General features: G+C 43.1%; 1 protein-coding gene across 1 annotated transcript in view; it reads right to left on the reverse strand.

Moving 5' to 3' along the window:
- Positions 1-12,367, reverse strand: part of LOC120846174 (cytochrome P450 2F5) — an 80,684-nt gene that overhangs the window by 44,912 nt on the left and 23,405 nt on the right. The gene's annotated exons all lie outside the window — the stretch shown is intronic.

A 12,367-nucleotide genomic window follows, 5' to 3' on the forward strand; every position in this document is an offset into this window, starting at 1 on the left:
CACGACCTGCGAATGGGTGCACAAGGGCGGAGGGGTCCCGCAAAGCTTGCTTTATGAAAGAGTGAAACATAGTCTTCAAGTGCACGCCTAGCTCGGGAACTACCTGCGCAACGGGAATGGAATTCCGCTCTCCGAGTGTAATAAAGTGACTTGCGCACTGAACGTGACCCTATTCACTACTATTATCAGGCGCTGTGTCTAAAGATAGGTCTGACGTACCTAGGATGCAAAATCTAAAGATACGTCAGACGTACCCAGGACGCGGAGTCTGTCTCGTGTGTCCTACCGTGGGCAGTCGGACTGCGGCCGGACGCTCCCGCTGGTGTATTTACAGCAGTCCGAAAGCGTTCCACGCTTGCGTCTTATCGACCTTGCATAAGTGGCTGGCAGCCGCTTGGCCTGGCTGCCGTGTGATACACGGGCGTGTGCCTGTCGTGTGTAAAAACGCCTGGAGTGCCAAGATAATCAAACATTGTGTCTAACAAACTACTGATTTCAAATTCCCCGACTTTTTTAAGTTTTTCCCTGACTATTTTGATCAAATTCCTTGAGTTTTTGAGTCGAAGGATGACATTTCGGCAATGTCATTCAGCATGGCCGTGCCGACGAGCAACCGCCATGCCGCTTTCACTAGTCGTCTTCCCTTATTTAGCCCACTTTTTGAATGATTCCCTGACTTTCCCAGATGATCCGAAATTCCCTGGGAGTTCAAGGCTTTCCAGGTTGGCAGACACCTTTTGAAATTTCGGCACGCGTTTGCGGGGTTTAGTGATCGGGAAGCTGCTCGAGAACAACATAACTATAAGAGAAGCTGGTACAGTACTGCTTACACGACTGTGGCCCCTTCACAGAAGGCACCCGGCAGGCGGCCGGGAGCCGCCGTCCGCCCGGAGTGACCGCCGTCGGTCTTTTTCACGTCACTACGGATCACATAGTGAAGTGGTCCGTAGTTAGCTCAGCACCGAGCAGTTCGGAGATTTCAACACTTCTCTCGCTGCTTCAAATGCGAATCTTGACGGTCGAGCTAAGAAAATTGCCCGGGCACGTCCGCCGTACCGTTAGAACTCCGCGTTCTGGTTACGTCCTACATACCTTTAGACTCCGCGTTCCGGATGGGTTCGACGTATCCTTCGACTCAGCGATTATGGAGGAGCTTCCGTGGTTAACGATTGCGGATATTTTAATTAAACTCGAACGACCGAGCGATGTCCGAGGTAGTGATCCGAGCCCGTACGAGAAGCACGGGACCGAATCTGGCTTACTCTGAATTAAATAAAAAAAGAAAAGCCTCATTCCCTCGTACTTCACTTTATTCCTACGCGGGAGAGCACACAAAACCCTCAAAAACCGAATTCCGCTCACGAAATCCACACACTCCGATCAACGCCCACAACGCTTCCGACAGGCACTGGGCGCTGCCATCTTTTCGTTGACGCCAGAGATTTGGTCTGGTTACGTCATAGATTTGGCCTGGTCACGTGTCTAGTGGTCAAAATTGTACAACATGGCGGCGGCCAATCGGGGGTCACTTTTGCCTGATGAACAATATACTAGTTTATCACTCTAAGGCCCTCTACCTCGTTGCGTCCCACCTACAGCTCCTGCATTGTTTTCTGAAATCCAAATTTCGGTTCACCATCCCTTTAAGGAAAAATGCATGTTGCAACGTGTGGTTTATTCGCTCTGTTGAAATAGTTTTATTGCCCTGCAGTTGTCGAAGACTGAACTGATTTAGTAAATGGATCGAGATTTAAAGGCGTTTTGCGTTTTTACTTTCTATCCCCTTCTATTACAACACTTCCAACAACAATCTTTTTGCTGCAAATATTTGTCTGTGTTTAATCACAGTTAAGATAGTTTTTATGGCACTTTGAGGAACTGCGGGGTTTTCTATAGTACTTGCATCGCTTTTTACAGGGTGATGAACCGGAACCACCTGCTCCAAAAGCTGAATTCAGAGGGGGGGGGGGGGGGGGTCACACTACCACAGCGATGATGGAGCACTCAGACATATTTTTGTTGCAGACTATACTTCTGAGCATCGCCAGCAATGACGGGGCCCATGTGCTGGACGGACCATGGGACGCCACTGAACCGATCATTTTCGAGCCAACCACGGGAAACAGCGACTCCCAAAACCCGTCCTGGTGGATTTCAAGTTAGGAGCATTAGGAGCCTGCCAACATTTTGCGTCAGCTGCGATGCCTCTACAAAAGCCGTTATCCCATGCCGGTCATTCGGGGCACGCTACCACAGCCGTGATGGAGCACTCAAACATCTTTTTGCTGCAGGTTGGTTATTTGAAAACTTCAGCTTGCTGTCATTCTAGCAACTAATGTCTGCTAGTGGTATTGTGGCCCAGTGATTGCCAAATTTAACATAGCTCTCTCAAAATTTTCTGACAATTATGTTGTAATTTTTTTTTTAAATTGTACAGTTAAGGACAACTAGTTACTTTCCAAACAGAAGTTGCTAGAATTTATTCTTGCCTTTGTTCTATGCTTTCGTATTTGGTTAGACAGCACTAAACCCCCGTACAAGGAAGATTTTGAAAACTAGGGCAACAGAAAGAAAAGACTATTAAAGATAGCCAAAAACTCGAATGTCGAGGCAGCCTGGACCAAATATAACTCTTGGGCCAAACTCTGTATCGAACGTATGCATTTCTTCGAAGACAAATTTTATAACTGTGACCTGCCTTTAACATTATAGAATAACCAAAAAACGTTTTGGAAACTTATTTTCTCATATCAGTCATCCTGTTCAATACTCTTGATAAACAATGATGGCAGTGTTATTTCGGACGCTGTATGCCCTACGGTTTTGAACAATTGCTTTTAATCTACTTTTACTGATGGAGATAGTTCCTTCTTAACTTTTGTACCAGATGTCGATTTTAGGTATATGAACACTACTTCTATAACACCGTCTGAAATTGCGATATTGATGATAACCTCAAAATTTTCAGCTTGGCTGCTGTCGACTCAATTAATACAAAAATTCTAAAAAATACCAAGGGTGTAACCAGCGAAATATTGTCACAAAAAATAGGTGACGAGGCAAAGTAAAACTGAACAAAATGAACGTTTAATGGGGCGAACTTTGCCCAAATTAAAGAGAATTAACAGCACGTCGGAGGCGTCGAGTGTCTTCAATGCAACAGGGTCGAGCACAAGCGATAACTGGTTGCATAAGGCCACGCGGGGCTTCTTTTATAGCACTTTCCTTTCTAGAACATTCTCTACTCGAACATTCTGTACTCGAACATTCCGTACTAAAATATAGAATTAACCACGGCCTTCTCAAATTTTCCAGAAGCATCGTCTTAGGAGTAAATAAAAACATCTGCCAGTCCCAAAATTCAAACCCGGGACCTCTGCATGACAGTCGGGCGCGGTGCCCACTGGGCTACCCCTAAGCACGCCGTAATATGCAGTCTACTTTTCCAGCATTCGTCCACTGGTTGCATCCCACACGAGCGGAAGGTTGGGAAGGTCGTTCCAATCTACAAAAGTGGCGACCGTCACTCTGCGGGAAACTACCGTCTTATATCATTAACCAGGGTTGTATGCAAGTTGTTAGAACCTAATATTTTCTCATGTAGTATCGCATTTGGAATCTACTAACAACTTTTTCTACCAAGATCAGTACAGGTTTCGTAAAAGATATTCATGCTAGAGGCAGTTGCCGGAGTTCACCCATGATATTCATGTTAATATGAACACTAACTCCCAAATTTGATGCCATATTTTTTGATTACTCTAAGGCTTTCGATCATGTATCTCTCTGTCATTTAATATCAAAACTTTCCTCACTGGATCTTGATTCTCTCACTTTATCATGGATTAAAAATTTTTTGTGAAAAACAGCTCAAAAGGGAAAAGGACAAAAAATGAAAGCCGTTTACAACTCCCTGTAACGCCGAATTAGAGCGCAGCTCTTGAGGAGGAGGAGGAGGGAAGGGTACTGAGGGGGTGGGTCAAGTGACCTCGGGTGGCGGGGGGTCACGTGAGCTTGTGGGTCACGTGACCTTGTGGGAGTCACGTGACCTTGGGACGTCACGTGACGTCGGGGGGTCACGTGACCTGGGGCCACGTGACGATGCCGATGACGTCATCAGTGACGTCACTGATGACGCCATCAGTGATGATGATGATGCGGATGTCGGTGACGTCATCAGTGACGTCACTGATGACGTCATCAGTGATGATGACGATGACGATGCGGATGCCGGTGACGTAATCAGTGACGTCACTGATGACGTCATCAGTGGCTATGACGTCAACGGGGGTCACGTGACCTCGGGGGTATCCCCAGGTCACGTGACCCCAGGGGCGGTCACGTGACCTGGGTAACTATCGTGACCCTCGTGAGGGTAACTCGCGTGACCCTCGTGAGGGTAACTCTCGTGACACTCGTGAGGGTAACTCTCATAACCCTCGTGACCCTCGTGAGGGTAACCCTCGTGAAGGTTACCCTCATGAGGTTTACCAACCCTCCTAACCCTCGTGAGGGTTATGAGGGTAAGTAACCCTCGTGAGGGTTACGAGGGTAAGTAACCCTCGTGAGGGTAACTCTCGTGAAGGTAACCCTTTTGAAGGTAACTAACCCTCGTAACCCTCGTGAGGGTTACGAGGGTAAGTAACCCTCGTGGCCCTCGTGATCCTCGTGAGGGTAACCCTCATGAGATTAACCCTCGTAACCCTCGTAACCCTCACGAGGGTTACGAGGGTTGCGGTTACGCCGACGGCGACGCCGACGCCGACGCCGACGCCGACGCCGACGCCGCTCAAGCCGGGAACGGGCCCCTAAGAGCTGCGCTCTAAAAGGAAGGACTACATAGGATAAGTGCTGAATAACAACTGATTTTTCATTGGAATGTGTAGATGGCACTATGTTCGCACGGGCATAGGGCGCACCGTAGATTTTGCACTTCTTTCTTCTTCATTGCACACTCCACATGCTAACCAAGATCCAGAAAATGAATCTCACTCAAGATGGTCTGTTTTTTATTATGTAATAGGTTTCCTTCATTTCCTTACACATTTGGTCTTGGTGTTTAAACAATACAATGGTGTTGGAGAACTGCGGTTTGCACCCGCAAGCGCGACAGTGCACCGTTAAATACTAGTATTAGGTCCCTTGCAATGAGCTTTGGTGTTCTCAGAGTTCGATGTTCAGGCATCGCCCGGTCACCCAGGTATCCTGGTCACCAGATAGAAATCAGAAACATTAAAAGATATATTTTTGTAATTATTGGAACTTTAAATATTCTGAAATGTTTTCTGTATGTCCAGTAACCTATGGGGCTGTCATGTAATGAATACTCTTACTTGCCTAATTTCTGTGTCCTGGCCTCTTTCAAGTAATTTCATTTGGGTTTACAGCTTTCTTGAATCACACTGGCACCTGCAGTGCACTTACGTGTAACTCATAGTTTGCAGGTATCGGGTGGTTTAGTTCGTCATTGCATTCTGTTCAGAACCTAACCACATTCCACATTTTTTTGTTTTTTTTTTGTTTTCGAGGTTCTATAGTTGTTCATATAGACTTGATTGCTGTGCAAGTTACGAACATTGCCTTCCACTTGAAAGCTGGACGTAACCCACTAATTATTTTTCAAGAAAAAAGATACGAACATGTTTTACTCAGTGCTGCATCTTGTGTGCACTTGCTTGAAATTTCTTACTAACACGGTGTTCAAACACCTATCTCTGGGAGGTGCACTTGGCAGTAACCTCTGAAATTAACTTGTGACAGCAGGCTTGATGAAACTCATTGAATGTGAAAATTTCATTTTGAAAGGTATTTTTCGAACTTGCCTTGTTAAAGTGGTTTCATAGCATAAGTCACAAGTTGGTTTCACTGCTTAGTGCCTGCCAGAATGAATCTGAGTTACCTGCACTGCGCTTATGTATAACTCATAGTTTGCTGAAATCGGGAGGTTTAGTTTGTCACTGCATTCTGTTCAGAACCTAATCACATTCCACTTTTTTTTCCAGGTCCTGTAGTTTTCCGTATGGACTTGATTGCTCTGGAAGTTAGAGATTACCTTCCACATAAAAGCTGGACATGGCCCACTAATTTTTTCCCAAGAATAAAGGTATGAACAGGTTTTACTCCGTATTGCATCTTATGTGCACTTGCTTGAAATTTCTTACTAACATAGTGTGTAATCATCTCTGAGAGACACAGTTGGCAGTAACTTTTGAAAGTAACTCGTGACAGCATGCTTGAAGAAACTCATTGATTGCAGCAATTTTGTCTTCGAAGGCATTTTCGGACTTCCCTTGTTAGTTCGTAGCATAAGTCTCAAGTTGGTTTTGCTGTCTAGTTCTCGCGAGGAGTTAAGCTGAGGCTCTTGCAATGCGCTTACGTGTAACTCATAGTTTGTAGAAATTGGGAAATTTATTCTGTCATCGCACTCTGTTAATAATCTAATCACATTCCATATTTTCTGTTTTGCTTTTCCAGAATCTGTAGTTCTTCATATGGACTTTATTGCTTTGAAAATCAAAGATTGCCTTCTACATGAAAGCTGGAAATGGCCCACTAATTATTTCTTGAGAAAAAAAGGTATGAACATGTTTTACCTAGTACTCTATCTTGTGTGCACTTGCTTCAAATTTCTAACTGTTTAAGCACCTGCTAACCGCTGGGATGCGCAGTTGGCGTTAACTCTTGAAAGTAACTTGGGCCCACAACCTAATCACATTTTATGGGCGCTAGATATTTAATTTGAATTGTTCCGGCATCAAAAATTAGTTGGCGTGTTCTCCGTAACTTGCGGCACCAGAAAACTGCAACTCTCAATCACTGAGCTGCACGTCAGGCGTGACAACGGGAATCATTCACACATTAAAAATTAGCTGCCGTGTTGTCCGCACCTTGCAGCAACGGCTAGAGCCTGTTGAACTGCTAGCTGTAATGATCTAATAAAACGGACGTCTCAGTGAACAATAATTATATTAGTAAAATGCCATATTTATTGTTCACTGAGGCGTCTATTTTGTTAAGTCACTGCAGCTAGCAGTTCAACAGGCTCTGGCCGTTGCTTCAGGGTGTGAACAACACGCCAGCTAATTTAAACGATTCCCGCCGTCGCAAGTTACGGAAAACATGGCAGCTAATTTTTGATGCCGGAACAATTCCCGTATCCGTGCATCACGTGCGGTACAGTGACTGAGAGTTACAGTTTTCTGCCATGCTTCTACGGGTCAAGTTACGGGGAAAACCGTAGGGCCTCATTACTCTCATGCACGTAAGACATAGTTAATGCTGTGACCATGATGGAAGACAACGGTAATTGTACCGGCATCAAAAATTAGCTGGCAATTTCTATTGATTTGACGGAATTTGTTTTTACAGTGAATGTACTTTTTGTCAGGATCCGATGAGCTTGGATTGTGTCTAACTCTGGACCGGGAATCTCTGACAAGTCCAGCGTGTAATCCACGGCGAAAGGCCCTGTACAGCGCTATTTGTAAGTGCTTTTTATTCTAATAGTTCATGAAAGACGTTATGATTGGTTACTTTTGTGTTCGAAGTCACGTTTATTTCATTTTTGCTGTTAAAATATGGCTGTCTTCTTGGCGGTAGATGTGTGCTGTAGTAAAGTCCTCCCAGTAGGTCCAAAGCCGAATGCCACAGAGCGTTGAGTTAGTCCTTATTTGCCAAGATTCGGCTTGTTGGGTGCGAGTGGAGTGTCAGTTACGTCACTGCGATATGTGAATGTATTTGCCAGTAATTGTCTTTAGTCGACGATTTCTTTTTATATGACTGATTTATTTTAAATTCTTGATTCGTTCAAATGTCATGTTCTTTCCTATAACAGGGTATTTATTCGACTTAATTTAGTAGTACATTTGACGCTAGTGAGCTCAAGAGGAAGGCCAGCGGTTTGATTTTTAACTTGTAAATGATATGGAGGCAATATGGGTACATTTATGACTACATATTTCTGTGCCACAAATACCGTAAGCCTTAAAACATTTTTTGTTTGTTTTCAAATCAACATAGAAATATAGGTGTGAACTTAAATGGCGAGGTTGTAATTATCAGTTCTTAAAAAAACGGTAAAAGGAAAAAAAAATGTTTTTTTTTTAAATCTGGTTGGGGCACGCGTGGCAAAGAAAATTGAAGTGAAATTTTTTTTTATTTTAGAGAAATATTGATGGCGCGAGGTGCCTTGCAACTAAGTCAATAGTCACCTCCTTTCAACTGCTTTTCTCTTGGCATTCGGGCGTGCGGAGGAGAGGTGGATCGGCTTCGCCTTTACGTTGAGGTGGAAACAACGAATGACCATCTCGTTGAGGTGGAAAGAGCAAATGACCATTCTGTGATGTCATGGACTTTGCCCGCATAATTTCAAATCAATCTTTTGCCGTCAATATTGCTCTAAAAATTATTTATATTTTTTTTCGCGTAAAATTTATTTTTTGACACCCACTAATATGGACTTGTCCCAACCAAACTGCTTAAAAAATATATATATATTTTTTTTTTCAAAGCCTCTTCAAGGTTAGATGAAGGGTTGAGGGTCACTATGATGTTGCAAGGTTAGGCCTAAGCAATTTATAGATTCACCTTCCTACTATTTGAAAAAAAGAAAAAAAGAGCTCTAAATTCGACCTTGCAATGCAATTCATTCAGAGTGGTGCAACCAGTTCATTCACATGCAACGAGAAATTTAAAGCCCACATCTATTCTGCAGCTAGCTGCATGATGAAGTGGCACACATGAACAGCTTGCTGACTATCTAGTAGTGTCGGTTGTGGCGGAGCTTAGGCATGCCACGATGCATTCTTTGTTTTGACATCTGGCACATTTATCAATTATTTTAACTCTTGCGAATCAAAACCTGTGTGTTCTTGGGTTGGGGTACTTTTATATATATATATTTAGAATTTGTGCATTTTAGTATGTATAATTTTTTTTTTAAGGTTAAAATGTACTTTATGGCAAATTAGCTCCTTGTAGAGTCGAAATTACTTTTAATTAATGGTCTCCCCAAACTGAGATGTTACATGCATTCGCTAGCTTTTTTTTTTTTTTTGTAAAGTTGTCAAATAAACTATAATATACGGCAGTCAGCACTGAACCACCACAATAGATTGTTCACACTAACTAATCTATAAAAACTTGGACGAGTCTACTTGGACAAATCCAGATGTTAAGAAATTGCATTCATCCTACCCTTCGGGAAAGTCTGTATAAATATAGAGCTATGTCTTTTGCCACTGTGGGCAGAGGCCAGCTGAATTGCTACCGTTTGGAAGGTGGAGGGGTGATGTGCAGAGAAGCTAAACCCTGTCCCCCTCTCCCATATTGTTTGCTATAATTGTTTCAAATGTCAGGAAAAGGGGGGGGGGCAACTGCCCCCTCCCCTTGCACCCTTGTCCCGATGCCACTGGCAGGGGGTGCAAGCTTGGGGATGCCATAAATAAATGCAACCACTTACGGCTGCCATTGCATACAAAGGAAAAAATAGAGAGAGAGGGAGAGAGATGTGGATTATTTTTCTTTTAGGTGTTCATGTCAGAAGGGGTACTAACGGTTTTGGATGGTTGCGGCTGAGTGAGCTAGCCATGAGTGCTGCCTAACTGTTTGGTTTGGACTCTTGTTCAATCGGCAAAAATGCAAGTCCCAGCCAACTATTCAAGTATATTCTATGAATGGCTCCTGGGATTTTCGAAAACGGTCTATTGTCTTGCAAATGAGTGCACTGGTATTAACTAAGGGCACTTAGCAAGCTTACTCTTTTTTAATATTTCTGACTTTACATTTATGCATTCATTTTTCACAGGAGGAGTGGCACGACGGATCGACCTGCCCGGTGATGCACAGTGATGAAGAGGACTCAAATGCCATAACTCTGGTGTCGGAGGACCACTTCTTTGAGGTGACGGATATTGTGGCTCGTGCTGTGCTCGTTCTTGCACTGCACTGGGTCCACGACATATCTTACCGTCAAAAAGCAAGCCGGTCACTCGCAGTGATTGGGCACTTCATTGGTTTGAAGTACAAGATAAAGTCCGTCCTGGCTTTGGATCTGATATCAAAGTTAGAAACTTTTAGCCAGAGGGAATTTAGGTGCCAGTTTTGGTTTTTTTGCCATGTGCTGAAATTAAAGTCTTGGTTTATTAAGCTTTTTTCTACTGTTTTTATTCTTTCCATGCTGACTTTTCATGAAGACCTGTAGCCTCTGTACAGGCTCATTATCTATGTGCCGTTCCACATTTCCTATGCAACCATCTTGTAAACATGTACATAGCCGATTTTAGATTTTAGGGCTACTGTTCATTGCAAAATACTTGAGTTGTCTCTAGTTGTATGCAACAACTTCTGCAATAAGGCCAAAAGCATTCCACATTACAGTGAAATCAAGAGAGGTATTGACATTCATAAAATAATTGCAAAAAGAAAAGTACAGTGGTCGCACTTTAACTGGCTAGAAATGCTGATTGCCAGTAGAGTTTTTTTTTCTTTTTTTACTTTTTTTCCAGCAAACGTTTTATTAACAAACAGCCAAATTTACACTTCTGTTCTTATAATTTTCTTTTCAGGCGTTTCTGTTACTTTTTACTGGGTTAACTAGCACTCAACAACACAACAAAAACAACATATAAGAGTATAATTGAGTGGAGTTTGTGTGACCCCTTCCTGGAGAGTGTGTTTAATTCTTTATACAGAGTTTAGGCACACGGGGGTGTACTTTACACAATTCTTTGTGGAGAGTAATTGACTCTATTAAAGAGTTAAGCACTCTTCGAAAAGGGGTCACACAAACTGCTCAAGTGTGCTTTTATTTGACATTAACTCTCGCTAGAGAGCATACTTAACTCTTTAGTATGAAGTGTAGGCAACACTTCTAATGGAGTTTTATTTACTCTCCTCAAAATGGTCATCACAACTCTTCCTAGAGAGCATGCTTAATTCTTTAATACAGAGTTTAAGCAACACTTCTAATGGAGTTGTAGTTACTCTGCACAAACAAGTGAAATCAACTCCTGGAGAGTTTTTTTAACTCTTTACACAGAATTTAGACAACTCTTTTAATGGAGTTCTCATTACTCTACACAAAAAAGTGAAATCAACTCTTCAGGGAGAGTATGTTTAACTCTTAAGTACAGAGTTTAGGCCACACTTCTAATGGAGCTGTAGTTACTCTACACGATGGAGTGAAGGTAACCCTTCCTGGTGAGTACGCGTAACTCTTGAATACAGAGTTGAAGTTACTCTACATAAAGGAGTGAAGGTAACTCTGCCTGGAGAGCCTCCTTAACTCGTTAACAAGGAGTTTAGGCAACACTTTTGATAGAGTTATAGTCACTCTACACAAAGGAGTGATATTAATTCTCGTCAAAGAGTTTAGACAACACTTTTTATGGAGTTATAGTTACTCTACACAAAGGAGTGAAATTAACTCTCACACTTACACATCAAAGAGTAGTCCTGACTCTTCCAAAAGTATTGGCATGACTCTTTATAGAAGAGTTAAGTGAACTCTCGCATGGGAGGGTTAAACTGACTCTCGTCGGTGAAGAGTAACCGTTACTCTCCATAGAGAGTGTGGTTTGCGACAACCCAGATACTCTCCAAAAAGAGTCGAGTCGACACTTGTCGACTCCTTTTTTTTTAGAGTGTATAAGGGGGCGGTCAATTGGACTCCAGTTGAAAGTCCCTGCAGTCAGTTTCTGTGAGCGAAATTAGGCTTTTGTGCTTGAAGCGAAACGGATTTCTCCGCCATTAGGCAGGGACGCTAGGTACTTCCTTGTCCCCATGAAGCTGGTCACGTGGCAGAAAAATCCCTCTTGGCCGCAGCCGCAGCCGCGGCCGCAAGATAAGCAAACCGGCCCAGGGATCCTGGGTTGCATCCCCAACACTGCCCGTTTCGATCTAGATGAGCATCGCAACGGCGCGCGGTCGTGTATTGCTACTGCGTGATGCAAGTTAAAGACGACAGGCTAAATTTCTCATCTATAGCTGGTAGACAAGTCACCCGTCAGGGCTGACTAGGTTCCGGCTGCAGAAACATAAAGGCTACATAATTGTTATTAAAATTATTAAAAACGCATTGACTAACACCGTGTGGCACGACGCATTCTGGATGCTGGATTGGAGCCGTTTACGATAACATAAAAGTAAAAACAGTAAAGATATTTTATATAGTCCTTTCCTAGAAGCTCAATTGGCCCCAATTGTCTTTGGCACTCTAGATACACCTTTGAGAAAATTCGGGGACTGTGCCTCGAAGGTTTTGTTATCACAATCGAAAATATATCTTAAACTCAAAGTAGGTTCTGCCCTCGGCCCAAAATTTTTCAACCTGGCGACATAGAAAATTATAAAAAGCGGTAGAGATCTA

This window comes from Ixodes scapularis, unplaced genomic scaffold, assembly GCF_016920785.2.
Source record: "Ixodes scapularis isolate PalLabHiFi unplaced genomic scaffold, ASM1692078v2 PGA_scaffold4__175_contigs__length_147842914, whole genome shotgun sequence".
NCBI classification, from domain to species: Eukaryota; Metazoa; Arthropoda; class Arachnida; order Ixodida; family Ixodidae; genus Ixodes; species Ixodes scapularis.